Source organism: Pinus tabuliformis, chromosome 1_1 (assembly GCF_031772625.1).
Source record: "Pinus tabuliformis cultivar Carrire ecotype Pingquan chromosome 1_1, CPIR1, whole genome shotgun sequence".
Lineage (NCBI taxonomy): Eukaryota > Viridiplantae > Streptophyta > Pinopsida > Pinales > Pinaceae > Pinus > Pinus tabuliformis.
Genome location: NC_142297.1, coordinates 302,724,970 through 302,751,499, shown reverse-complemented (window position 1 = coordinate 302,751,499; position 26,530 = coordinate 302,724,970).

The window sequence follows — 26,530 nt, the reverse complement described above, 5'->3', positions numbered from 1 at the left end:
CCTAGAAGAAAAGTGTTCTCTGTGGCCAACCTTAGTGAGAGAAATACAAAGATATACATTTCAGGGAGTGTTTCGAATTCATTTTTATTTTTAAGATCTCACACACAGTTGAATCTTGATATAATATATATTTTATGGTAGGTAGATTGTTTTTTTCATCTAATGAATGGATTGTTGGATTGGTTTTTAGCTAAACTAAGTTTAATTACTAAAAATAAAAATATTAGGTATTGTTTAAAAGTTATAAGTTTTGGAGTTTTTTTCTTTAAAGATTTTTTTTTAAATCTTAATCTTTATTGTTTAATTTTTTTTTTAATAATATATAAATTCAACACTCTAAAAAAAACCTTTTAAACATTTGGTTTATAATATTTTACCATTAAAATTTATAATACAAACAAACTCCTATAATATTTTAAATAAATTAGACCAGAAAACAAGTGATAAATAACAAATACACTCCAACTAAATATTATAAAATGCACTCAAACAAAATAGAAAAACGGAAACGGACTAGTCCGGACCAGACCTAGACCTAAACTCAAATCTAGCCATGACCAAAAATAAAAATATTATACAATTCATTCAACAAAATAGGAAAACAGATTATGAAAAAGTAAATGGTAATGCTATGGAGAAGCGGAGGGCGCTGCATGCAGTCGGGTGACAGTCAGGGTTCACAGTTCGCACAGGGGATCAGATGATTCGAGAAGGCTGGAAGGGTTGCAGCGGGGTGACAGTCAGGTTCGCAGTTCGCACAGGGGATCGGAGGACTCGGGAAGGTTGGCAAGGTCGCAGTTCCGGGATCCGACATGAATCGCAGAGGAGGTTACAGTTGTGGAAATGGGGTCTCAGTTCTTCCATCCGTCAAAATCATTTAAATCGACACTGACAGGGAAGTCACATCCAACCTCAATACAATACAAAATGAAATGGGGGCCGCAGGGAAAGCTGAAGTGCAGGAGGTGGGTCCAATGGAACGGATAAGAGAGCATGCAACAAAATATATGGGAGAGGATGTTATTATAGGGAATTTATGAACACACCATTTCAAAAGTGTGTGTTTTTCATCCCCAAATTGTTTTCAAACAAGGGTTATATTGCTTTAACTCAGCGAAATTGCATCTTTGTTATTAGATAAAGAGATTTTCACTAGAAAAGCCTCTATGAGCTCTAAAAATACTATAAGTTGAGGGACTAGGGAATATGGGAGGTGCATTTGTGAAAATTTTAGAGATAATAAGGGACACATTTTACATAAAAATTTGTTTTTTCACGATGGGAGTATTGTTAAAGTCTATTATCATGTTTTATTATTATAATAAAAAATACCTAAAGGGTAGTGATCAAAGAACCAATTAGATATGATAATAATTTCTAGATTCTATTTTAGGAGTTGAAAGAACAAGATATTCCTTAGGGTTATTCAAAGCTTTCGAGTAAGGGAGGGACTCAAACATCTCTCCAAAATGTAGAAAGAAAAATTGCCAAGAGATTAATCAAACAAGCATTGATGGCAAAGAAAATGAAATGAATGATATTACTATAGGGGTGGAGGCACAAGGATATTCAAAGGAGGAGACGACCTTCTTCGATGAATAAAACTATGGAAATTCACATATCCATAACATTCATGGGGAGCAACACATTAATTCTCTGTTAGAAATTAAGTTAAGGAAATTACAAAAGGAAACCATCAAACAACAAATAAAGAAAGGAAATGGATACTCATCGAGTGAACCCCTTGCAACAAACTTAGGGGATTTACAAGTGAAAACAGAGCCCCTAAAAATTCTATGAAAATAGGAGTAGAAGAGAAGACAATAAGGTAAAAATTATCAGAGCAAAAATTACTACACTCTGAGATTATTGATTGGTTCGAGTACATTGATTGTACTTCTATAGAAATACTTCTCTGCATAAGCTAAGGTTTGAAAGTGAAGATGACCTCATGGAACATGAGAGGCTTAAACTCTTGAGAAAAACAAACGCTTCTAAAGATGCAGATTCGATAGGAAAATCCAAGCCTTAACACATTATATGAGAAAAAATGTCACTCGACCAAAATGTCTTGAGTTCCTAAGGTACAAAAAAACAGTGAAGTAATGTCTCAAATTACTTAGAAGGTCTAGAGAAATAGTGAAATTATATCACTAGATGTTGAAGGACTAGTAGGAGGCCTTGTGATCCTTGGGAACCGAGGAGTAAAAGAGTTAGAGGAGAAAACAACCTTATTATGTGTTATGATTGTTCATTTTTGGGTCACACTCACTCTAGACCATGGTTTTATTACTTGATTTGTAAATATTTGTGAATATTCTACTAAAATAGTTAATCACAAAAGATATGATAAAATATTGAACTCTTTACTATGAAGGTTAATTTTCTTTAAATCTAGTATTCTTTAATAAATGTATGAATCATCTTAAATACGAAAAGAGAGAGAGAGAGAATAAAAATATACACATAGACCATCCATAAATAAACACAATATTTATCTTACGAAACATGTACAAGAGAAAACCTAGCTAGAAGATGAGGCCACTTTGCTATCTATTCTCCAGTATGGACATATGCAAATACAATCAAAGATGTACTATCTATGGAGTTACCTGGTACTTATGGCTTGCTAGGTTACTATAGAATCTTATTCTCCTTTGTTCTCCTCTCTAACTTCCCACTTTTAGATGCTTTGCTCAACTATGAAGCAAATATAATGGCATAAAATGGAACCCTCACTACTTCTAGCAATATGATATTTAACATAAACTGAAATCCATCTAGGGGTAGCTTTGTACTTCCTTAGACCTCAATTAGAGTTATGGTTTTGGACCTTCTACAATATCACTAAAAGTCCACACATGTATAGCCGAGTATGCATTAGTAATGTGTGTTGATGTGACATCCTCCCATACCATGGTAGTCAACATGGTAGGGGAGTCATAGCTTTTGCATATAGACTCTATTTGACTCTGTGTTTGCACCATTGGAAATGTCTTCAAAGTGTTGATCAACATTTATAGGGCCAAGATAATGCTAGGAAATTTTTGACCCCAATTTTCTAAATTGAGATCTACTAATAAAATGATCTTGCAAATTTATTCTTCCATTTTTTCCACTCCAAAATAATTGAAATAAATGAGAAATAATATAATAATCCAATCTAGATCATCATTAATGTATATGAGTATTGACCTAGGTATTGGAAAAATGTTATAAATATTGGAACTACAAAAATCCAAAAATCAAAAAATGAGAAGACATTGAAATATGAATTCCAAAAGTATCCCTCTCCTTTTATATATATATATATATATATGTATATATATATTAATGATTTTCCTAATAAAAACTATCAACTCTTGGAGTTACCAATACCTAACATAGTATCAAAGGGCAGGTCCACAGTTTGTATTTAACCTGGTAACTCTTGCTATATTTCTGCTCCCACTCTGCTCTGTCGTTTGTCTCTGTACGAAACTTAGGAGTGTTGTTTTGAAGAAACATCGGTCTATGTTTGTTGGAAGGCAGCGTTGAATGTCACATGCGATATCGTATGGTTCCTATTACAGCGTGCATCGAAGGGAATACAAAACAATGAGCAGAGAATTGTGAAAGAAAAACCCAGGATGCATGGGTGGTCATTCACAACGTTATTTCTGGTATCGCTATGCTCGTTGGCTCCATGCATTATTTATAAACGCTGGAGCATGTACTGCTTCGTCTCATGTGTATTCTCATGTGTATTCTCTGTGTGTATTCTTTTGCAGTGAAGGTATTACGTTTGAATAGTGTGCACGCTGGTTGTGAAAGCTGACTTGGAATGAATTGGTCACCTAGTTGAATGTTGTGAGCATTGGTCGGAGAACTCTCTGTTCATAGCTCATGTGCATTTATTGATGTCCTGAAGTTCTAGTATGCATGTTGTATTGATTCTTGAATGCAAACATATCTCTCTGAACTTTTAAAGTTTGTGCGATGAATGAAGCATAATTCTCTACGTTGATTAAAGTATTCTTTGTGCATGCTATATGCGTTGATGTTAAATTATAACGTTGAATTGGCTCTGAATTGTGTATCATATGTTTAAACCATTGATATCATATATTGAACCATTCGTATATATGTTGGCCTGACATTCGTATATTGGTTCATATATATATGCATTATTATATGGTGGTCATTGGCGTTGAGTTCATGTGTATGTGAGTTGTATGTTTTGGATGCCAATTTTTTTTTGTTGAGGGTTGTTATTTTGAACCATTTATATGCACAGTTCATGTGTATGTGAGTTGTATGTATTGGATGCCAATTTTTTTTTGTTGAGGGTTGTTATTGTGAACCATTTATATGCACATCAAACCATTCATATATTTGAGTTAGATTATAGATATGGAGTATGGTTTTATGTTGTATAAATGTTGTTGAGATAAAGATCTTAAAGCCCAATTCCAACATCAATTTATTAGGTTATTTTGAGTGTTTTTTAATGATTTTTGGAGATAAAATTGTATGGTAACTCTTTATTGTTTGTAGAGATATATATTAAATTTGCTCATTAAAGAATATATTCCAGTATTTTGATTATTTAAGGTCAAACTTAGATATTTTTTAGAGGTGCATTCACTCATCTCTATACTTGGAGTAGTTCTTACTAACAAAGAGAACTACCATGAGTGGTCCAGAAAGATAAAGCATACTCTCATTTTCAATGAATTTTGGAAAGGTGTTTGTGAAGGAGAAGGTGGAAATCCTCCTCAAAGCCCACAACATACAAATAGCTCATCATATGGGAGAACAAGAACAACAAGGCCTATGCCTTGATTGTTGCATCAGTAAATGAAGAGGTAAGTTTCACATTGCACCATTTACAAATTCTTTTAATGCTTTAAAGATGTTGAAAGACTTATATGACTCGCACTCTGAGCTTGAAGTAGTCCAACTTATGATAAAACTCTTCAATCTTGAACTAAAAGATGATGATACCCTTTCCCCAGCCTCTAAAATCAAAGCTATTATGCATGATGTAGAAACCTCCTATGTTAAAATGGATGTTCCTCTCACAGCTATAGCCTACATATTCTCAGTACCTTGAATCATTACAAGCTAGCTATAAACTTAAAGAGATTACTGTTGACTCTCTTGTGGGGAAGTTTGCATAAAGAGAAGAATTAGGCGCGTGATTCTTCTAGATGAAGAGGTGGCATAAGAGGATGTGGAAAGAAGAAAAATAGAGAGAGGGGGGAACATTACTACAGAGGAAGAATTGATCTTCATTGTATAAGTTGCAATAGAATTAGACATGATGCTTCCACATGCAAGCTCTCTTGGGACAGAATCAGATAAGAAATGAATGAAGAGAAAGGAAAATCACTAGATCTATGGAAATGTAAAGCACCCAAATCATCTCATTATATTGTGGTACACTGTAATATTGGAGTAACTGGAAGCTTTTTTAATACTTCACTTACTTCGTGGAAATATGCATGGTTGCTCGATTTAGGGGAAACCTGTCACATGAATTTTTAGAATTGAAGAATCTAGTGACAATGTAGATGGAGTAGTCTACTTTGCAGACAAATCAAAATTCAAGCCATCCAAACTTGGTACCGTCAAGCTCAAATTGTCTAGTCTCCCTGACTTTCTTCTACCTGGTGTTCTCTACCTCCCAGAGTTGTGGAGAAACTTGTTATCCTTGGTTCACATCGTCCAACAAGGGCAATCCATTAAAATTTTTGATGGAAACATTGAGGTGATAAAAGCATCAGACAACTCACTTGTCATGATTGGGATAGTAGAAGGGAGACTCTTGAAGTTACAAGGAACCTCTTCTCATGCATATAACTTTGCATACAATTCTCAATATGATGAAGGTACATTGTCATCCAGTCTCTTATGGCATGCTAGATTTGGACATCTGAAATATGACAATCTTTGTTTATTATGGAGAAATTCCATCTCATTCTCTCAAAAACAAGACTCCTTATGAAATGTGGTATCGCCACATTCCTTTAGTGAGGCATCTCAGAGATTTTGGTTCCACCTACTATGCCTTGGTCTGTAGGGAACAAAGAAACAAACTTGGTTTAAGGAGTTGAAAGTGTATCTTCTTTTGGTACTCGAATAACTCCAAATCATATCATCTCTAAGATGAAGTAAATAAGAAATTTATATTTTCTAGAGATGTAATTTTTTTTTTAATATTCCAAGCCCGACAATGTTGTTGAGAGGTAGCTTGCTTACTTGGACAGATTTAGGCATGCAAAATATTTTCAGGAATTTGATAATGAGATTCCACATCTTGAAGGGGGGATCCTTATTATGGATAAATCTTTGGAATCTCCTTCTCAAGCACTCTCCTCCTCATGAATCTCTAGCCACTAATCAGTTGGACACTTCTAGTGATGTGTTTGAGAGAATTGGAAGGCTAAATCTTGATTCAACCCCATCTCAATCAACTGCAAAACCTAGGCCATCTTAAAAAGGTCCTCCAAAATGGCTCACTAATACACTTAAAAGTGTTCATCTTAATAAGGTTGTAAAAACATGAATGATAAGTTCTACTAGACAAAATGGAGGTGATGTAGATTATTCTAATTCAACTATTGATATCTATGTTTCCTACGATTGTGAATTAAATTTGTCTACATATTTCAAACCAACTTCCTTTAAATAAGTTACTTTGCATGATGAGTGGAAAGAAGCAATGCACAAAGAGTATGATGGTTTGATAAAGAATGGAAACTGGAAGTTGGTGGGCCCTCCATTTGGAACCAAACTAATTGGCTGCAAGTGGGTCTTCAAGAACAAGTATAAATCAAATGGCTAACTTGACAAGCATAAAGCAAGGCTTGTGGAAAAAGTTTTTTTATAGAAATAAGGTGTCGATTATGAGGAGACATTTGTCCCAACAACAAAATGGGCTACCATTCGGACTCTCTTTGCCTTTGCAACTCAGAATGGATGGAAAGGCCATCAAATGTTGTAAAAACTACTTTCTTGAATGGATATATGAAACAAAATGTTCTTATGTCTCAACCAGAAGGATTTTTTATGAAGGAACAAGATCACAAAGTATGTTAAAGCTTATCAAACCCTTGTATGGCCTCATACAACCACTATGATCCTATTATGATAAATTGATTGAACATCTTCTGAAACTAAATTTCAAACAATATGATCTTGATTAGGCAACTTTATTTGCCAATAAAGTTGGAAAAAATATTGTATATATTGTGGTGTATGCAGATGATCTATTGACGACAAGGAACAATGAAAATTATATTGCATCCATAAAGAAATAATTGAGAAATTGTTTTTATATGACAGATTTGGGATATGTTCACTACTATTTGTGTATTGAAGTAACCCAACATCAGAAGTTTATATTCCTCTCTCAAAATAAGTATATTGGATATTTGTTAAACAAATTTGGTATGGTTGAATGCAATCTTTTGACCACTCCAATGGAACCAAATTTAAATCTCACACGAAAAGAAGGAAATGAATTTGAGGATGAGACTAAGTACAAACAACTCATAGGAAGTCTAAACTACCTCACTACTACCAAACCAAACATTTTATTTTTTGATGGAATCATTTTCAAGTTAATGAAAAAAACTTGTGTGGGTCATTGGTTTTTTGCAAAAAGAGTTCTAAGGTACTTGAAGGGAAATCAAAACTTTAAACTCAAGTATACATAGGTGGATGAATTCAACTTGATTGGATACTTTCATTCAAAATTTGATGGAGATAAATAAAATGGAGTATCTACTTCATGTTATGTTATGTTATGAGTCTTGGATCAAGAGTTGTCTCCTAGAGGTCACAGAAACAATTAGTTTCAGTAGATTCCACAATAAATCCAGAATATGTGGTAGCTATAGAAGAAAGCAAGGAGATTGTGTGGCTCAAGAAAATTATTGAATATTTGTAGAAGAAACAAGTGCATTATACTCCTCTTTTGATTGGAAAAATGTCAACAATAAATTTGGCCAAGAATGCAAATTTTCATGATCGAAGCAAGCATATCAATATAAAGTATCATGTGATTCAACATCATGTTGAGGCCAAGAATATTCACCTATGCAATGGTTCCAAAAATAAGTAGATTGTATACATATTCACCAAATCGCTTGGAAGAGAAAAGATTGAAATATTTTGAATGATGCTTAGAATCACCAACATCCTTTCAGATTAAGGTGGGGAATGTTGACACTTAATATTTATGGATTGCGAAAATATTGTAAATATGAAAATAAGATGAAGAGACATTGGAATGTGAATTACAAGGGTCTCCTTCTGCTTGTATATATTAATGATTTTCCTAATAAAAACTATAAATCTGTGGAGTTACAAATTCCTAGCCCGACAATGGGACATCCAAACCTTTACTAAAATAATCCTTTCTTAACCATTTGTAATTGTTGGGTGCAATCTCGGGGACTAGTCTAGGGTTGTACGAGGCGATTTCAACATGCTAATATCTCTTTGGGATGAAAAGTGAGTTAGAAAGTGGACTGCCAAGAATTTATATTTTAAGGAAGTTCTAAATAGATTAAGATTGATCAATGTTCCTAGTGGCAATAATCACTTTACCTAGAATAATATGAGAGGTAGAAAGAACTAATTTTGGTTCATTCAAACACCCTAAGGTTCAATGAGGATAATGTTCATAATGAAATTAATCAAAGGTAACAATGGAAGGAAATTCTATGGAGGAAGAAGTCTCAATTAAAGTGGCTTCATGAGGGAGATAAAAACACTAGATTCTTCCATAACTCGCTTATTTAGAGAAGAAATACCAATACCATTTCATCTTCAAAAATTGTAGTACTCAATAGTATTAAGTAGCAAGAGGACATAGAAAAGGTAATAATAGCTTACTCTCCCAATTTATGAAGAAGTCTAATGTGGAATAAGAAGGGTTATAAAAACAACTATTAGAGCTATTCCAAAGTTGGTTACCCATGAGAAGAATCTTAACCTCATTAGACCATATCAATTGAATAGTTGGATTAATTTTCGAGGAAATGGCTATCAAAAAATATCCAAGTCCAAATGGATTCACAATGGACTTCTTTCAATAGTATTTGATAATTAATGAGAAGGATATTTGCAGACTAGTGGAAGTATCTTGTGACTCGGGAGCAATCATGCAAGATTTTAACGCAACCTTTTTGACACTCATTTCTAAACAAGATGGCTTTATTGAAAGCTACCAAATTTTGGATAGGAATATATATTATCTCATGAATTCATTCATTCCTTGACATCACTCTAAAATATGGGCATAATCATCAAATTGGATATGTTCAAAGACTATGATCACTTAAATTAGCCTCTTTTAAAGAATATAATGATGCCTTTGGTTTCTACAATGTTTGGGTATCATGGGTCCTTGGCCTTGTATGCTTGACCTTTTTCTCAATCATAAGAAATGGATCTCTTTCCTCTTCCTTAAATCCATCTTGGGCCATTCATCAAGGAGTCAGTATTTCTCCCTTTCTTTACATTATCAACATGGAGGCATAGGAATCATTATCCATAATTCATAATTGAGGAAAAAATCAAGGGCCTATCCCTTCACCATGATCTTCTACTCTTCACTCATCAACATTTTTTGGACAACACCTCACTTATGGGAATATCCATAGTGAAAGAAGTTCTTTCTTTCAAGAAAGCTTTGAACAAGTTCATGAAACCCTCTAAGTCCCTAATAAAATAGTCCACATCCAAAATTTATTTGTTTAAGACCCCTTTAATGATCCAATGTAATACATTTAGAATTTTGGGCTTCCAATGTGCTTCCATCCCCTCTCAATATGTGGTATAATCATAGGCTGATAAGGCCCTTAGAAATGTTTCCTTGGAATATTTTTTGGGGAAGTTGGAAGCCATGTTGTCTAGTTGGACCTTCCACTTTTTAAATCCCCCAAGTAGAATCCTCCTCAATAATTATGTTATCTAGTCAATGCCTCTTTATCTATTATTTTTCTTGTAGCTCCAAAAAATGTGATTAAGAGAATTACAAATCTCTAGGAAGCCTTCTTATTGGGGGGGAGAGTAGATTTCCAAGGAGAAAAAATGGGCTCTTGTTGCATGAGAGAAAGTACATACTCCAAAAACAATAAGGGTACTAGAAATTTGTGATCCTATAGTAATAGGAAAATAATTTGCAATAAATACCCCATGGCATTGGATTAAAGGGAAGAATATTCTATGGAATTCTATCTAGCAAGCCAAAAATCCAAGATGGATTCTAAAAGTTCATATTCTCTAAATAAATGGAAATGGTTAAGGTTCTCTTATCTAGAATAAGATTTGGAATAATTGATGGTTAGTTCAAGAAAAATATTGTTAGGAGGTTAGAAATGGAAAGTTGGTTTATTTCTAGGAGGATATGAGCAATAAAAGCCACCTATTTGCAACAAAGATATGCTTTTCCCTTCCAAAATTGCATTGACAACTTTTGGATGGTCTAAGATCGATCCTTTATAGTATGATAGAGAGGAAGCTAACTTATCTTGGAAATGGGTTTAGAAATAGTGTTGATCATGGCCTTACCAATTGGAACATTGAATGCTTAAATAAATCAAAGATTGATTTCAATTAAGGATTATCAAAGCTAACAATAAAGAATATATCCTTCTGTAGGGCCATAGAGGAGTAGGTAATTTGAATGTGAGTGTGGCACATAGAAGTACAGTGAATTGGAATTCTTAGGTCATATTCAAACTTGGTAAAAAATCTAGAGCAAAGCATTGTGGCTCAACATATATTCCTCCCTCTAGCTTCTACTTAGCAATAAAATTATTAACTAGGATAAAATCATTAAGAAAGAGTTCTTAGGCCCATTCATATGTTTAATTGGTGGTCAAGATGTGAGTTAAAAAAAACCACCTCTTTGATGAATGTTAGGAGGCTTCCATATTATGGAACAAGGGAGTATCTCCCTTCAGATGAAGAGTTGAGTTAGAGGGGATATCTTCAACACTTTTGAGAATTGGAAAATCAATTTGTTCAATAGCCCAATTTTAAACAAAGTTTGGAAATTATTCTCAATATTCATGTGAGAGAATGTGTGGAAGAAGCGAGATAAAAAATTATTTAATACTAAACATTAGGCAAAATTTTAGGGGCGAAATTGCTCCAATAAATTTCTATATTTTTTCCCAGAAAAAAAGGAAAAAAAATTCCATTTTTTCAAAAAATAATTAACTCAAATTATAAGAAATAAAATGAATTTAATATATAAATCACTAAAACAATTTAGAAGCTATATAAAATCTTTAAAACTTTGAATATTTTCATAAAAATACAGCCAAACATTTTCACTACACCCAGAGAAGGAGTGGTTCAACCTTGTCATTTTCAACATGTCCATCAATGTTTGATGTTTTAATGAGTACATCAAAGGTAAAACTTGACATATTTATCATGTTTAGAGAGTTTGAAAAGAAGGCGAAAAAGAAATATCCAAATGTCCCTTTTCATAGATAGTCTTTCAAGTCCGAAAAGGTAGAAAACAAATGCATGCACCTTAACTTCTCAATAAATTCAATCCTTAATTGACACTATAGGGTAGTCATTCCAAATGGTTGATTCATCAAGCTATCATTATCATAGGATATTAATGATTCCTTTAGATGGAGGGGTCACAAGTGTGGTGTGCATGCTTGGCACGAGCACAAAGGACCCCACACCATATAACTTTTGTTAATTGTGAGGGGGGACATGAATGGTTTAATAAATTAAAAGAAAATTAACATAGCTAAGGTGTTGGAACAATGTCTGCTTCAATCACAAGTCTGTATAGCATATGATTACAAGAAATGAATAAATAAAATGATTCTATAATAGATGATTGCAGTAAATGAATAAAGCAATGTAGTGGAAGTTTCTGTAGAAATTATTTTAGTATTATGATATTGACCAAAATTTTCAAAAACCCTTTATTACACCGCCACCATCTATAATAACTTGAACAAATATTTTCTATAACTAAAAAAATTGAGTGAGTGGAGGTTTTTTTTATGTTACTTGTAATATTTATAATTGCATCAATGTGTAATATACTTAAAAGAACCTACGCATAAACAAATTTCTAAGGAACTAGTTCTATCACATATCTTATGCAGTGGCACGCACCTTACTAAATACACCAAGTTGTACACAAAATTAAACACACCAATTCATATACACACATTACACATTGGAATATGTCTTTTTATGACACTAATTTTCCTTTTATAGGATATATTGATCCAATTGGTGATAGTATGCCCTAGGTCATTTTGTTTAGCACATAAGTGCCTATATCACTATATGCACTGGAGTGACATGAAATTTCGAAGGTCTAAATAGAGATGTTGACACTTTCCTGCATCAAAACGGTTTGTACCATAGTTATCTGCATTGTAACATTTTACATAGATAATATAACCATGCACATTTCATTTAAAATAGAAATACTTTTACATCTTTAATATCGGTGTGGTATTTTACATAATAGGGACAAGGGCATGTTCCTCGTTAAAATGCACACATTTATTTTGTGGCAAACAACATTTAGTTCCTTCAAAATAATATAATGCATCGATTTGATTTGAAATATGTATATATTGTAATTATATTATCTTTTAATTTTCAATTAATGATCCAAAGATCAAATTATTTGTATAACCATTTTAATTTTCATACGTTAATTATTATGTTTTGATATGATGATTGTATTTATGCATTAAGCAATGGATTATTATTTTATTATTTATAATAATATAAATTATTCATATATTAATTTGTGAGCAAAGAAACATTTTACAATATTGAACAATGCAATAATATAAAATGCTCATTTATATTATATACAAATACGAGACCCAACATCATAAAAAATGGGACAAAGTAAAAGTCCACAATCATGAAAATGCAACCAATATGTAATATTTTATACTTTTTGGTAACCTATCTACATACCAATTTAAAAATGTCTCCAATACATTAAATAAAATGTTAATATGTAATTGTTATAGTTATTTTTTTAACTGAAAAAAGTAGGAGATATATGTTAATTCACGCTCGTACACGGCCAAAAACCAGAAGACTTACAAAATAGTGTAGAGCCACCTGAGGGCCTCAAGATTTACATTCTGTTCTACCCAGCCCAGAATTTTCTTTCCCAAAATTACAAAATTCTCCCTTAATACTTGCCTATGGCTATAAATCCTATAGAACTGGTTCAACAAATATTTACATATGTAATTTGACATCAAAAACTAGAAAAAAGAAGATAGATGGTACTAGTTAATCCTCCATTGGCATCGGGTTGTTAAGATCTATTACAGTGTTTTCTTCATCTGAACTTGAGCTTTTCTCGACCAACTTAAGTTGCAGGTGCTTAAATTGTTGACGTGGACCGTCAACTTCATCTTCCAACTAACTAATTCGCTCATTTTTCTCTAGCTGTTGCTCCTACATGTCTAGCATCTCCTTATTTTCTTGATAGATGCACCTCTGTATTATAGCTAGCCTTTCCTTGATTTCCACGTGTTCCTTGTCACAAAGACCGTAAGCCTGATGTAGCCTCCCACGATCCATCATATTGCGTCTAGGCATTCTGCCCTATCGAGGCCGTGATGGCCCCATGAACCAGACACCGAGCCCCCCTCGAAGATGATCACCACATCTCTATTGACAGTGGAAGGGAGACCAAAAAGACTTCCCATGGAGAGAAAGAGAACAACCAACTCAAATTTGAGACAATTACGCTTCTGAAAGACTAAAATTTCAAATTCTAAACCACCAATGATTGTGGCTATCAAATTAATAGATTCTTACTTGCCAATAACACCTATGTTTCCACCCTTCGAAACACCCAGATCCTTCACATGACTACCCTCTAAAACTACCATGAAAATTATACTGACTTTATCACTACACAGGCTACCCAGAATCCCTAGACTCGGCCACTGGGCCCTAAAGAAAACCTCCGGATAGAAGAAAGTGAGTTCATGAGACAAGAGATCCCACCGTTACTTCTCATTATATAAAGGATGATGGACTGAATTCTGATGTAGAGTTGATGCGAGGTACTCATTTTTCTTAAATCCCAATATTCTAACATAATTTCTTTGCTCAATGAAATGTCCATCAACTTGTCCCTCACCAGCTTCCCTCGCACAAACTGACCTCCCCAGACTACAAGGATTAATTTCTCCTCACACTCCCCATTATTTTGCGTGGTTCCTTCTTGATTTCGCCGACTACTATGACTAGTACAAGGAGAAGATACTAGGGTTCTCACTTCTCCAATATCCAAGTGTAGTATGAGCCTAAGGATAATAGTCACGTTGCTTCATATGCCAATATTCAAGAGAACCATGAGTTAGGAGGATGGGTAATGGGAAATGAATGGTGATGGGATAGGTACGAGGAGATAAGGGTGAGGGGAATGGGGAGGTTGCAGCCAAGGTGGCTGGGGAGGAGGCTGACGAGAGAAATGGATGATGAGGTGGTAGGAAGGGAGGATGAGAGGGAGGGGAAGGGAGGAGATGTGTAAGGGAAGAAGGGGGGAACAAAGGGGAATAAGCTAGGGGGGAGGGGCAATAAAATTTCAAATAATCTCTACTATTAAAATTTTGATCCTACTAGAAGCACACTTAACTATTAATAGATTGAGATTCATAGCAACTATTAGGGAATGATGAATGATCCCACAATGGAATCCAATTTTTGTCTTTCATCATTCATTTGAAGGACCAAATTGACTTACTTGTCATCTTCCTTATTATTACCTTTTAGAATATGGAAAAAATTAACTTGAACAAAGAGAGGGATAATACCTTGGGTTCTCTTAATGATCTAGTTCAGTTTTATGTTTTGAGTGGATTAGTTTTAGTTCATATGATTTATAATCAACATGGAATCCCCTAGAATTTTCATATCCTTGATTCCCTTTTATTATGCTAGAGAAAACCAGAGGAACAACCCATAATACTCATATTTATTATTTGTCTTCATTCCCAGGCCCCAAGCATATCTATCTTCTATTATTCCTTCAGGATTAATGAGAATCCTTGCCCCTCCTGCCACCCCTGGATTTCATTTTGATGCTCCATCAAATAGGAGAATCCAAATTTTCAATGATATAATCCAATCCACCAACAATTCAGAAGAAAATCTGAGGATCCAAGGAGGACATGAAGCAGAGGATTTTGTAGGAAGATGGTGAACTGGGGGACAAACCCAAGGAGTGATCCAAGTTGTTTTAACTTGATCGAGAAAGGGATAAATTTCCAGGTGATGTAGTTCCATACAGGACGAGAGGGCTTTCTATTGGCTTCCACTGGTTGAAAGTAGAAGTATATTTTTGTCGTGTGCTTTAGTACATTGCATGATCTTGTGAGTCTACACGATTTTTCTACAATTGTAAGTGGTTGACCCGCATTATAGAAAAGGGACCACAATTAGTTATAAAGAGGTCAGAGTTAATATATAAGGTAGTTAGCCCTTATTGTGCAACAAACCATGAGTAGTTAGGGTTTTGGATGTCATGAAACTATATATAGTCTTAGATAGAAAGGGAAGTCTAGTTGATTTTTATTGTAATTGAGTTATGCTCTATTGGAGGTTACCCCATCGAAGAAGCAAGTGAAAATTTCATTTTTCTCCTGAATAATATAATATATTTGCAGCTCGTCTCACTTCATGTGATATTTATATGTTTCTGGCAATACTGTTCTCATACTTTTGACATTTTGATCTTCTTTGTAGGTTAAGTGTATAACAAGTAGTATTATAGCACTTTCCAAAGCTATTTGCATCTCCAATTTTAGCAAAAGAAAAATTAGGCTAGAGACATGTTCTAATGTCTTTAAACCATGGGATCTGTCATTGAGTGCATAAACCTTGTGGATTTGGGGAGGCATGCATGTACTAACTACAAGAGGTGGTCATGTTTGTTGGAATCTCTTGTAACCCTTGTTAGTACCCCTTCAAGTAGTAGCACATTAGATAGAACCGCGCATGGACTACACTTCCACGTACCTTTGGGTATATCAAATGCCCCCTAGGTTAACCTGAAAACCAACCTTAAATAAGTTGTCAACCAACTTGCTACTACAATAAATAGAGAACAACACTCGGGGAGATTACTCGCATGTACAATGGGTATTCGGGTAGTACGACTAAGGGGTTGTCACTGTAGACCAGATCAAGTTGTTGTAAAACATTTTGTAGTGCCGATTTGGGGTTTCTACTGCTACAAACCAGCTCAGGTTTTTGCAGGACATTTTCCAGTACTGAACATTTTAGATTTCGACCACCACAATATTGATCAGTTCAGAGTAAAAATCCTTTCAAACATTAAAAATAAGAAGTCCTGGGTCACCACAGGCCTCTTACAAGAGACCTAGCCCACAAGATTTGGGACAACAAGCTTATCATAGTGGTACCATTCGCCTTTAAGCCCCCAATTTTCATGTTGTCCCAAATCTTTTCCAAGAGTGACTTCAAATGCCCTACACTAGTAGACTCTTGAAATCAGCCTCTCTCCAACCATACTACTCTTAAGTAATCTTAAGATTTCACCAGAGCTAGTGTATGCTCTGTACCTGAGCTCAAACTATGGCTAACACTCTAGAGAAAGTGGAAACCTTTGTGAAATATTTCAAAGACTTCAAACAGACATTTTCATCCACAATCCAAGCAGAAATGATAAGCGCCCTGAGCAAGGCCAAAGAACCCATGGGGGATGAGCATGGTGTTTATTCCCATGTGGAAGGAGAATCTAGCCACCACCTTCATTTCTATGGGGGTCACCAATATGAGATCCACAAGACACCCAAGCTTGACATGTACAAATTTGGTGGCTCTAACCTGGTAGTATGGGTGGTGCAAATGGAGCAATATTTCCAATTCAACAATATCTAGGATGATGACACTAAAATACATGTGGGAGCTCTTTACTTGGAATAAGAGCGATGGAAGTGGTGGCAGTGACATCAAAAATTATGCCCATGAAGGCCAACTTGAAACATGTTCTTGAAATACATTTGTTCTCATTTTGATAGGGATTCTCATGTTCTAGGTTCCCTCACTAAGCTCAGACAAACTGGTACAATATGAGACTATATTACAACCTTTGAAAAATTTTCCATCCAGAAAGAGGTCCTAGGACATGCCTTTTACATAGAATGTTTCATCAGTGGCCTAAAGGAAGGCATCTAAGCCCATGTTTGAGTGCATCAACTGACTACTTAGTTAGAAGTGTTCTATAAGGCCTTAGATGCAGAAGTTGTGCTTAATTCCTAATCCAACTATCCAACTTTTGCCTCATAGGCACATCCCACGCTTGCCATGGCTCCCATCCAAACACTTAAAGGTTCAAAATGTGTCACCTATAGAAATGGTTAAAAGAAGGAAACAAGGAGTATATTAATACTGTGATGTCAAATATTTCCTTGGACATAAATGCAAGGAACCAAAATTCTTTCAAATCGATGCCATTGAAAATAGGTCCAAGGATGAGGGTCCGTCAGCTAAATGGAATGAAGAGGAAGAGGGAGAACCTCAAACAAACACATACACTATCACAAATAATATAGCTAATAAGTAAGTTATCTCATTCCATGCATTGGAAATCATTTCTTCTCCATAGACGCTCAAAATCAGAGGTTGTATTAAACATATGCTATTGGTTGTGTTGATTGATTGTGGCAGCATGCATAAATTTTTCCATAAGAGGGTAGAAGAGGTCATTCATTGTTTTGTTAGGGCAGTATCTAATTTCCAATTCATTATCACTAATGGGGGGACCATGAAATGTGAAGCATGATGCGAGAATGTTAAGCATTAGATGGGGGATTATCACCTTAAAAACCCACATGTTTGCCATTGAAATCAGTGGTTGTGACATTTTCTTGGCGATGAATGCCTCTACACACCGGGTCCTATCACCATGGATTTTTAGGGGCTAGAAATGAGCTTTAAGCAAAATAAGCACACTCATACTTTGTGGGGACCCTAGGCAAGTGATCCTATTATCATCAACTCACATCGAATGGAGAAGCTTTTAAAAAAGGGCCACCATATGGTATTAGTTTAATTCAATGTCATCCACACCATTGAATCCACTCCTACTAATATTCATCCAGATATGCAACAAGTATTGGATCACCACCACTGGGATTTTCAAAAACCCAAGGAGCTTCCACCCTCTAGTGGTGAACATGATCATAACACCCCTTTACTTTTGGGTACCCAATCGCCCAATGTCCAACCTTTTATATATCCTTTTGCACAAAATAATGATATTGAAAAAATCGTCACAGAACTCCTCGAAGCTAGCATTGTTCATCCCAACAGCAGCCCTTATTCATCCCTTATGGTCATGGTTTTAAAGGAAGATGCTGAATGGTGCATGTGTCCAGACTTTTGGGCCCTCAACAAGTTCACCATCAAGGACAAATTTCCTATCCCAGTAGTTGATGATCTACTTGATGAGCTACATGGTGCCAAATGTTTTACTAAGTTGGATCTTTGCTTGGTCTATCACCAAATACAGATAAAGGAAGATGAAATTCACAAGACAACCTTCAGAACCCATGAAGGTCATTATGAACTTTTGGTCATGACATTTGGTCTTTGGAATGCGCCATCTACTTTTTCATAGCCTCATGAACCACCTCTTGTAACCATATCTCATAAAGTTCATGCTTGTCTTTTTTATGACATCCTCACCTACAACATAACATGGGACAAACATATTTAGTAGGTTGACAAGGTTTTGCAACTTCTATGGGATCACAAGTTATTTGTCAAATTATCCAAGTGTTCATTGATACATAAGAAGTGGAGTATTTGGGGCACATTGTGGGTCGCGTCAGAGTAAGGGTTGATCCTAAAAATATTCAGATGATGCAAGATTGACCCCAACCAAAAACCTTGAAGAGATTGAGAGGATTCTTGGGTCTCACGGGCTACTATTAGAATTTTTTCAGCAATTATGGACACATTTCGAGGCCCCTCACCAATCTTAAGAAAAATGCATTTCTCTGGATTGACGCAGGTTAATAGGCCTTCATGGCTCTCAAATCGGCCATGTGCTCCACACCAATTGATCCAGGTGGCTCTAGAAAGGCTCAGAACTCAAAGTTGGCTTTGGAAAAGCTCAAAAATCAAAGTCCTTCAATTGCATCAAAACTAGGATCAAATTGAAGAGCTCATCGCAATCTTTCCAATAACGCAAACGACACCTCAATTTGAGTTTGTATTCCAAAGTATGGCCAGTCAATGTTTTGGTCAACTAGACACACTGGCTAAATTTGGTAGAGATCCAACGAAATTTAGAGCCCAACTGAATTTGGAGCCCAACTAAATCTAGTGGACGTACAAAATTTGGGGGCAATTAAATAGGCGACAAATTGGCACTTAAATGCGATGGTTTCCGACAGTCAAAAAGGGCGAAATTGTTGCCTACATAAAATGACCGGTGACCCCCAAAACTTTGCCAATGATTTTTGACCAATATGTTTTAAAATAAAAGATATATATATTTAAAAAAGGGATGGGTGGGCCTGGCAGACCCACCAAACCTCTGGCATGTTACATATATATATATATATATATATATATATATATATATATCTATATATATATATATATATATATATATATATATATATATATATATATATATATAGGCCTAATGGTTAGCCATTACACGACATATGATAATAGTGGATCGGCGATGTTTGAACCCATGTTGGTTGGGTGGCCGACCTGCCTATAAGTGGTTCAATCAAAATGACCCCTAATTCAAATGTAACATTGCCAAAAAAAACAATAACCACACAATAATATGGGGAGGCTATAGGATTGGAACTCATACATGCCTCGCCCTATTTTGGGAACCCACCAATGACCCAACGGGCCTAACATTGGACTTAATGCTCATGAATTTTATATATATATATATATATATATATATATATATATATATATATATATATATATATATATATATATATATATAAAATAAAAAATGGCTTGTCATTCGACTAGTTAGACATGTAGAACAACAAGAAAGAGGTCAAGTGGAAATATGCAGAAGTGAAACCATGAGCTTTGGAACCATGACTAGGCAGTTGAATCATGATTTAAGCAATCATTGAGCAATCTTAGAGATTACCTTGGAGCCAAAATTTTGAAGGTGTCAGAATTATGTCAAGTTTATACTCACATGAACCAATTTTTCACGAGGAGGCTAATGGCACAAATGAATTTATAATATAAGCATCCATTTCTCCAAACACATATATTGAACTGTGGAACCATGAAGGTGGAACCTTGATGAAGGAATCTATATGGAATCTAAAAGATTCCCTAGAGGCCGAAAAATGACAGTTTCAGAACTAGAACAACTTTATACTCTTTTTTCTCAGTTTTTCACAAGGAACGTGACAATGTGATCAGTTTCTTTGTCTAAGTAGCCAAATTTCTGTTAGCCATAGAAGAGAATCTTTGAGGAATATTTGAGATTCTCGGGGAGCCCAAATTTCACTGAATCAGAAAGGGGTCAAGTTTACAGTAAAATTTCATGATTTTTCACCAGGAATTCAACCGTGTAGTTTGCTTCTACAGAAGAGTAGTTCTTTTTCATGCCATACCCATGAACTGGAGGTATAAGATGCACTGATGCCATGTCCTTATTTTATTTTTGTTGAGATGGTGAATTCATGTTGAGATCCTTGTTTGTTATTTTGTAGGAGGATCCTTGTATTCCACTTCGTGCGAGAGTTTGATACTTTTTTATGCTGAAGGAGAGATTATATGATTGAAAGTTCTTATAGAAGAATTTCTCGTGGAGAGACATGCCACTCTAGTTAAGGGATTTCTTCCTTGTATTGATAAAGAATACATCATGTACTCATCATTATCTTGTAGAATTTAATGAAGCGTCCTCCCCACTCTTAACATTGGGCCCGAAGATGTAACCCACATTGGGTGAAATCTGTTATCAAGTTGTGTGTGTTCTTTGATTTGATGATTGACTTTTTGTTTCCTCTTCTTTACAGTATGCACATGTGGTTTTTCATACTCTTTCACATGAAATTTTGCTAATATCACAAAAGTAAAATATCTTGGTTAATTCCAGTATCTAAGATAATCTAGATTAATTTTGGTATCGGAGCGATCTTCTTGTTGATGCAAGTTACAAGTGTGAATGAAAACCAACAACAAGAAGGGAAGTGGATGATCACAAAGATCTCTACGAGGCCTTGTACAAGATGGAAAGTATGGTAGATATAATATATGAAGATTACGGGGAGAAAATGACAAAGAAGGAATGGGAGAAAGGGAGAGTAGAGAATGATGCTCCATCTTCATCTTCAAAAGAATATTCTTCTTCTTATTTTTGTCATTCACATGAGTAAATCAACCGGAGCCTTCAAGTATAGAATGTTGAATTGAGGAGAATTCTACAAGACGAATAAGAGGAGAAATGAATATTGCAGCTTGAATTACTAGCCACAGAAGAGGCATTGGAAAAGTTGAAGTGCAATGAGGGCTTAGCAAAGACATCATCATCTTCTTCAGAGGTAAACAATTTTGGTATTTCTTCATTTTCCTTTTCACATGATGATGATGATTTGGGTTCTTTTGAAAAGTACACTATAGGCGTTGGTTCAATATTAATGAAGAAGATGAGTTATGAAGGTAAGGGCCTAGGAGCAAATTGGTTATGCATTTTGAATCCCATTCAATTGGTAGAATTACTATGACATGTAGGGATGGGCTATGTCAGAAAGGAAGAAACAAGAGAATCTTCATGCGGCAAGTTAGGCATAGTGAAGGATGTTGAGAGTACATCACAAGCCTCCAATGATCGTGATTATAGGTCATTTCTAAATGGAAGTGATCATTGCAAAGAGAGAGCTAGAGAAAGGTACAAAAAGTATCAGTGTTCTAAAGTTCATTTTGATTACAAGAAGATTGTTAATGATGAGCAAAAAACATAGCATAGAAAACCATGTAGTTTTTGTGGCTTGCATAACCATGTGGTTGTCGAGTGCTGGAAGAGAATGGAAGAAAGGAAGTGATAAAAACATTTAAACACTTCTCCACATCAGCGAAGGAAGAAGGTCAGGCAGGTCTGGATGAAAAAAGAATTTTTGGAGTCATTGCAAAAAGCGTGGGCATGAGAGAGCCACATGTTGGGAGCTCCATCGAGAGAAGCAACCAAAGGACCTGAAATAACCTGAAAAAGGAACCTATCAGTGAAGAAAAGCAAGAGAACCGACTATAGAAATATCACCCATTCACTTTGTTAAGTAAGAAATGGGTATCATTTTAAAGTAGTTGAATATGGCCATTGTTTTATAAATCATGTGTCATGAAATGAATGTAAAAGTGATGAAGTGTTTGCCATCACTTATAAAAGCAACAAGGTGATATTTTTGGCCATCACTTAGTGATGAAGTTACTGATGAAAGTTTAAGTATTGCAACTAGGGCTAGTGAATTGTATGGATATTTCCAATAGACATGTAGCAGATGGGCCCATGGAGTGCATTTGGACACCATGGAATTTTGTGATTGTACTCAAGGTAAAAGGATTGGTGTATTGAATGGAGTCTTCCATTTGATTTTTCAATGATTGAGACTGAGATTTGGGGATGTATTCTTTGATTCTTTCTCTAGATTATTTCAATCTTATTCTAGTTCTGGGCAACTGAATGTCACATGATTGACTCAATAGAAGGCTCTTTTGATCTCCGTATTTTATGTTTTGTAACTGTTATGGCTTGTTTTAGCCTCTTTCTGTATCATGATCATTATATATGTCTAGATTTGTTTTCAGGCCAAGCTAGTGGTCTGTGTATACTGTTATTCTATTATTTTAAGCCTATGAACTCCTCTAAAGGCCATTTGGTCATATTGTATTGTTGTTCTTCATGTAAAAATACCATATATTCTTAATGGAAGTCTAATGGTAGGTTCTTTTACTTATTGTTTGTGATTTTATTTGCTATGTAATTTATTCTTTGAGAAGAAATGATTTGGTTGGCTTGGTACCACCAACCCATCTCGTTTCTCTCTTATTACCCACTATTTAAATGCATATATTTGAGCATTAGTATTTTATATTTGAAGGTGTGGCTTGTATATTGAGTGAACTTGTTTCTTATTTCTTAGATCCGAAGTTTGGAAAATTCTAATAGTGTATGGGTTTGTTATTTCACCATGTTTAGAATGATCCCTTAGACGCAAGTATGAATGAATAGAGACTGGAAGCTTATGATGTTTAAGATTGCAATTTGATTTAGCTTGTGACACTTGGAGTTGTAGTTCGATCTCAAGGTTGAGTGCTAATGTTTATTTCTTGAAGTTTGCTTCTCATACAATTAATACTTAATTTCTTATGCACATGATCCCGAGGATCATGTGCATAAGAAATAGAGTTACTAGGCTTAATTAGATGTTTGTGATCTAAGAGATATGTTTTGCAAACCTCTAAGATGATAACAAAATAAATCATCCTTTTACTTCAGACCAAAATACCCAAATTGTGATATTTTTTCTTATTAGTTTTACAAGGGACTCTTTATTATTTTTGTTTTCATTGATGTATGAACTTATGGTATTGAAACATGTACATCCATCTCATTTATAGCTTGCATATGAGTTATCATAGCCATAGCTATTGGTTTTTTGTTACAAGGCCTACATTCATATTAACTTTTGCAATAGAATAAGCTTCATATCTTAGTCTCTGAATGCTCAATTTCTACATTCATTTATGCTTAGTGTTTGAATGTGGTGAAGCCTAAGTATTTACTTTTTATGCTTGTATAAGAGATGTTGAGTCCATTTTCTTCACTAGATACTTGAGTAAGGAATTAGGTCTTCCAGCCTAGGAGGAGTTAGAACCAAGAGCTCTGTTTATTCTAGTATTATATCTGTGCAAATTGTAGAGAGTTCTTGACTTCCCTTTCCCACTAGAAAACCTAGTTATGCCTTAAGTCTCTTAGCCCAAGAGGAGCCAGAATCAAAGAACTCAATGACACTTCTAGTTAGGAGTTTATTGTGTTTGTTATACTAATGCCACTAGGAGCCTTTTGGCAATGTGAGTCTAGGAGATTGAACTTTAATAGATATTTTAAAGTGATGATAGGCTTTGACACTGATTGTGTGAAATTACCTTAAATAGATAGAGTCTAGCTAATGGTCTCTTTGGGTTTTTTATTAGCATATATTTTGTTGCGCCTCCAATTTTATGATTCCCATAATGAAATATTAAGTGTTGATACATCAGTCTATCAAGTATTACACTCAACACCAATATGACCCAAATACTCCACTTCTTGTTTCCAAACAAAACATTTGGATATTTTTACATAGAATTGACTTTATAGAACTTTTTCCACATGTTTAATGTTGTTTTCCCATGAATTTTTAAATATAAGAATACCAAAAAATAAAACCAAAAATTAAATTTTATATGATGCGGTCAAAAAATTTGTTCATAATGCTTAAAAACATAGGAGCATTAATCAACCCAAATGCCATAACTAAGAACTCGTAGTTCCCTTCATGTATTCTAAAGGCTAATTGGGGAATGTATTCTTTCCTTTGTTTGATTTGGTGGTATCCTGATTTAAAATCAAGCATCGTAAAATAATTCACTCCATGAAGCTAATCTAATAGCTCATCATGATTTGGGATAAGGAATTTATCCTTAATAGTGATTTTGTTTAGATCTCTATAATTAGGACACATTCTCCAAAAATTATATATTTTTTTCTCGCCATCATTATTAGAGTTGAAAATGGTCTCCTACTATGTTGAATAATATCTAAATCTAGCTGGTCTTGTACCATTTTATTAGTCTCCGCTTTCTGTTGACGAGAATATATATAAGGGATTTATTAGGAGGAGACATTCTAGGTATTAATTCAATTTGATGTTCAAGATCTCTAGATCGGGTAGAATTTTGGTAATTTCTTGGAAGAAACTATAGTGCTTTCGAAGGTGCATTTTAATTCCTCATGAACATATTCATATTCTTACATAAATTTCATTGAATATAGTATAACCACAACTCCATTACTAGCATTTTTTGGGGAATTTTCCATTCTATGAGAGTCGATGCTTTGAGAAGGTCCAATTTTTAATCCTTTGAGCTCATATTAAATTCTTTCTTATTAAAATATCATGAATAATCATTATAATTTGTGGAAATTGCATCCAATTTTCTCAATTATTGAATCCATACGACAACACCTACACCTCCAATTGGAATGGAATACATTATACTTTCATGTTTATATCCTCCCATAATCAGTTTAATGTTGTGGAATTTTCCCACATAATCAATACTCCATCCATTGGAAGCTAAAACATAAAAAAAATCACTAGGTGTAGAAAACAATTGAGGCATTCCACCAATCCTTTATCGATGAAGTCATGGGTACTACCTAAGTAATAAGCACTATGACCCTTTTCTTCTTAATAAAACCAATAATATTGAGGGTTTAAGGAGCTAATAAGCTCACTAATGCATGAACAAATATCTCACCCATGTTTGGATCAGTGTTGGGCATACTTTCTATCTATACTTCCTGCACTTTTAACTTGACAAGTTCTTCCTCACATATTTCTAAATATTCCTCTATTTCCTCTTCATAATTATTTTCCAAGGTAAAAAACAAAATCTTGACACATATGCCCTTTTAACCATTCTTTTTACAACCAAAATAGAGTCATTTTCCTCTTCTTTCCCCCATTTCCTTCTATGATATTTGAATATATTGATGTAGGGTTGTCTTATGAACCCAAAAACAATCTATTCTTCTTGTGTATGTTCCCATGGTAGATTTTATGTAGCCTTATTATTGGCTTGAATATGAAAAAAAAATCATAGATTTTTTAGGAAATTATCATGTTTAAATTCTTCTTTTAATCCACCCATGTAATATTCCAATAGATTCCCATCACTTATGTTATCTACCCTTGTGGCCAAGACTCGAAACCCTTAATTATAATATTTAATATCACCTAACTACTTGATTCTTGGAAATTGACTGAAGTAGTCCCATTTCTAAGATTTTCAATATTTAGCTTTTGAGACTCTCATAAATAAACCCCAAGTATAATGATAAGATTGGGACTTCCTTTTAAATATCAATCAATAGCATTGATGGAGTTTCATCTCAAGGTTAAAAGTTGTTATGTGAATCCTTTTCTTATCATCCTTCATATTATGTACTTCAAAATATTACTATATTTGGTACGCCCAAGTAAAGACCTTTGTTCCATCAAAATTATTTAATTCAACCTTGGGAAGGTTCACTCCTTTAGGAAAGCATCCATGAGTATCTCCACAACTATAGTTAAATCCACTCAAAAAATTCTTATTATTAGAAAGTTGTCCAACATTACTACTACCCTTATTTTCATGGGTTTCTTCAAATGCATTATCAATTTAAATGAGCCTCCCATTTATAGCTTCTATAACCTTTTATTCC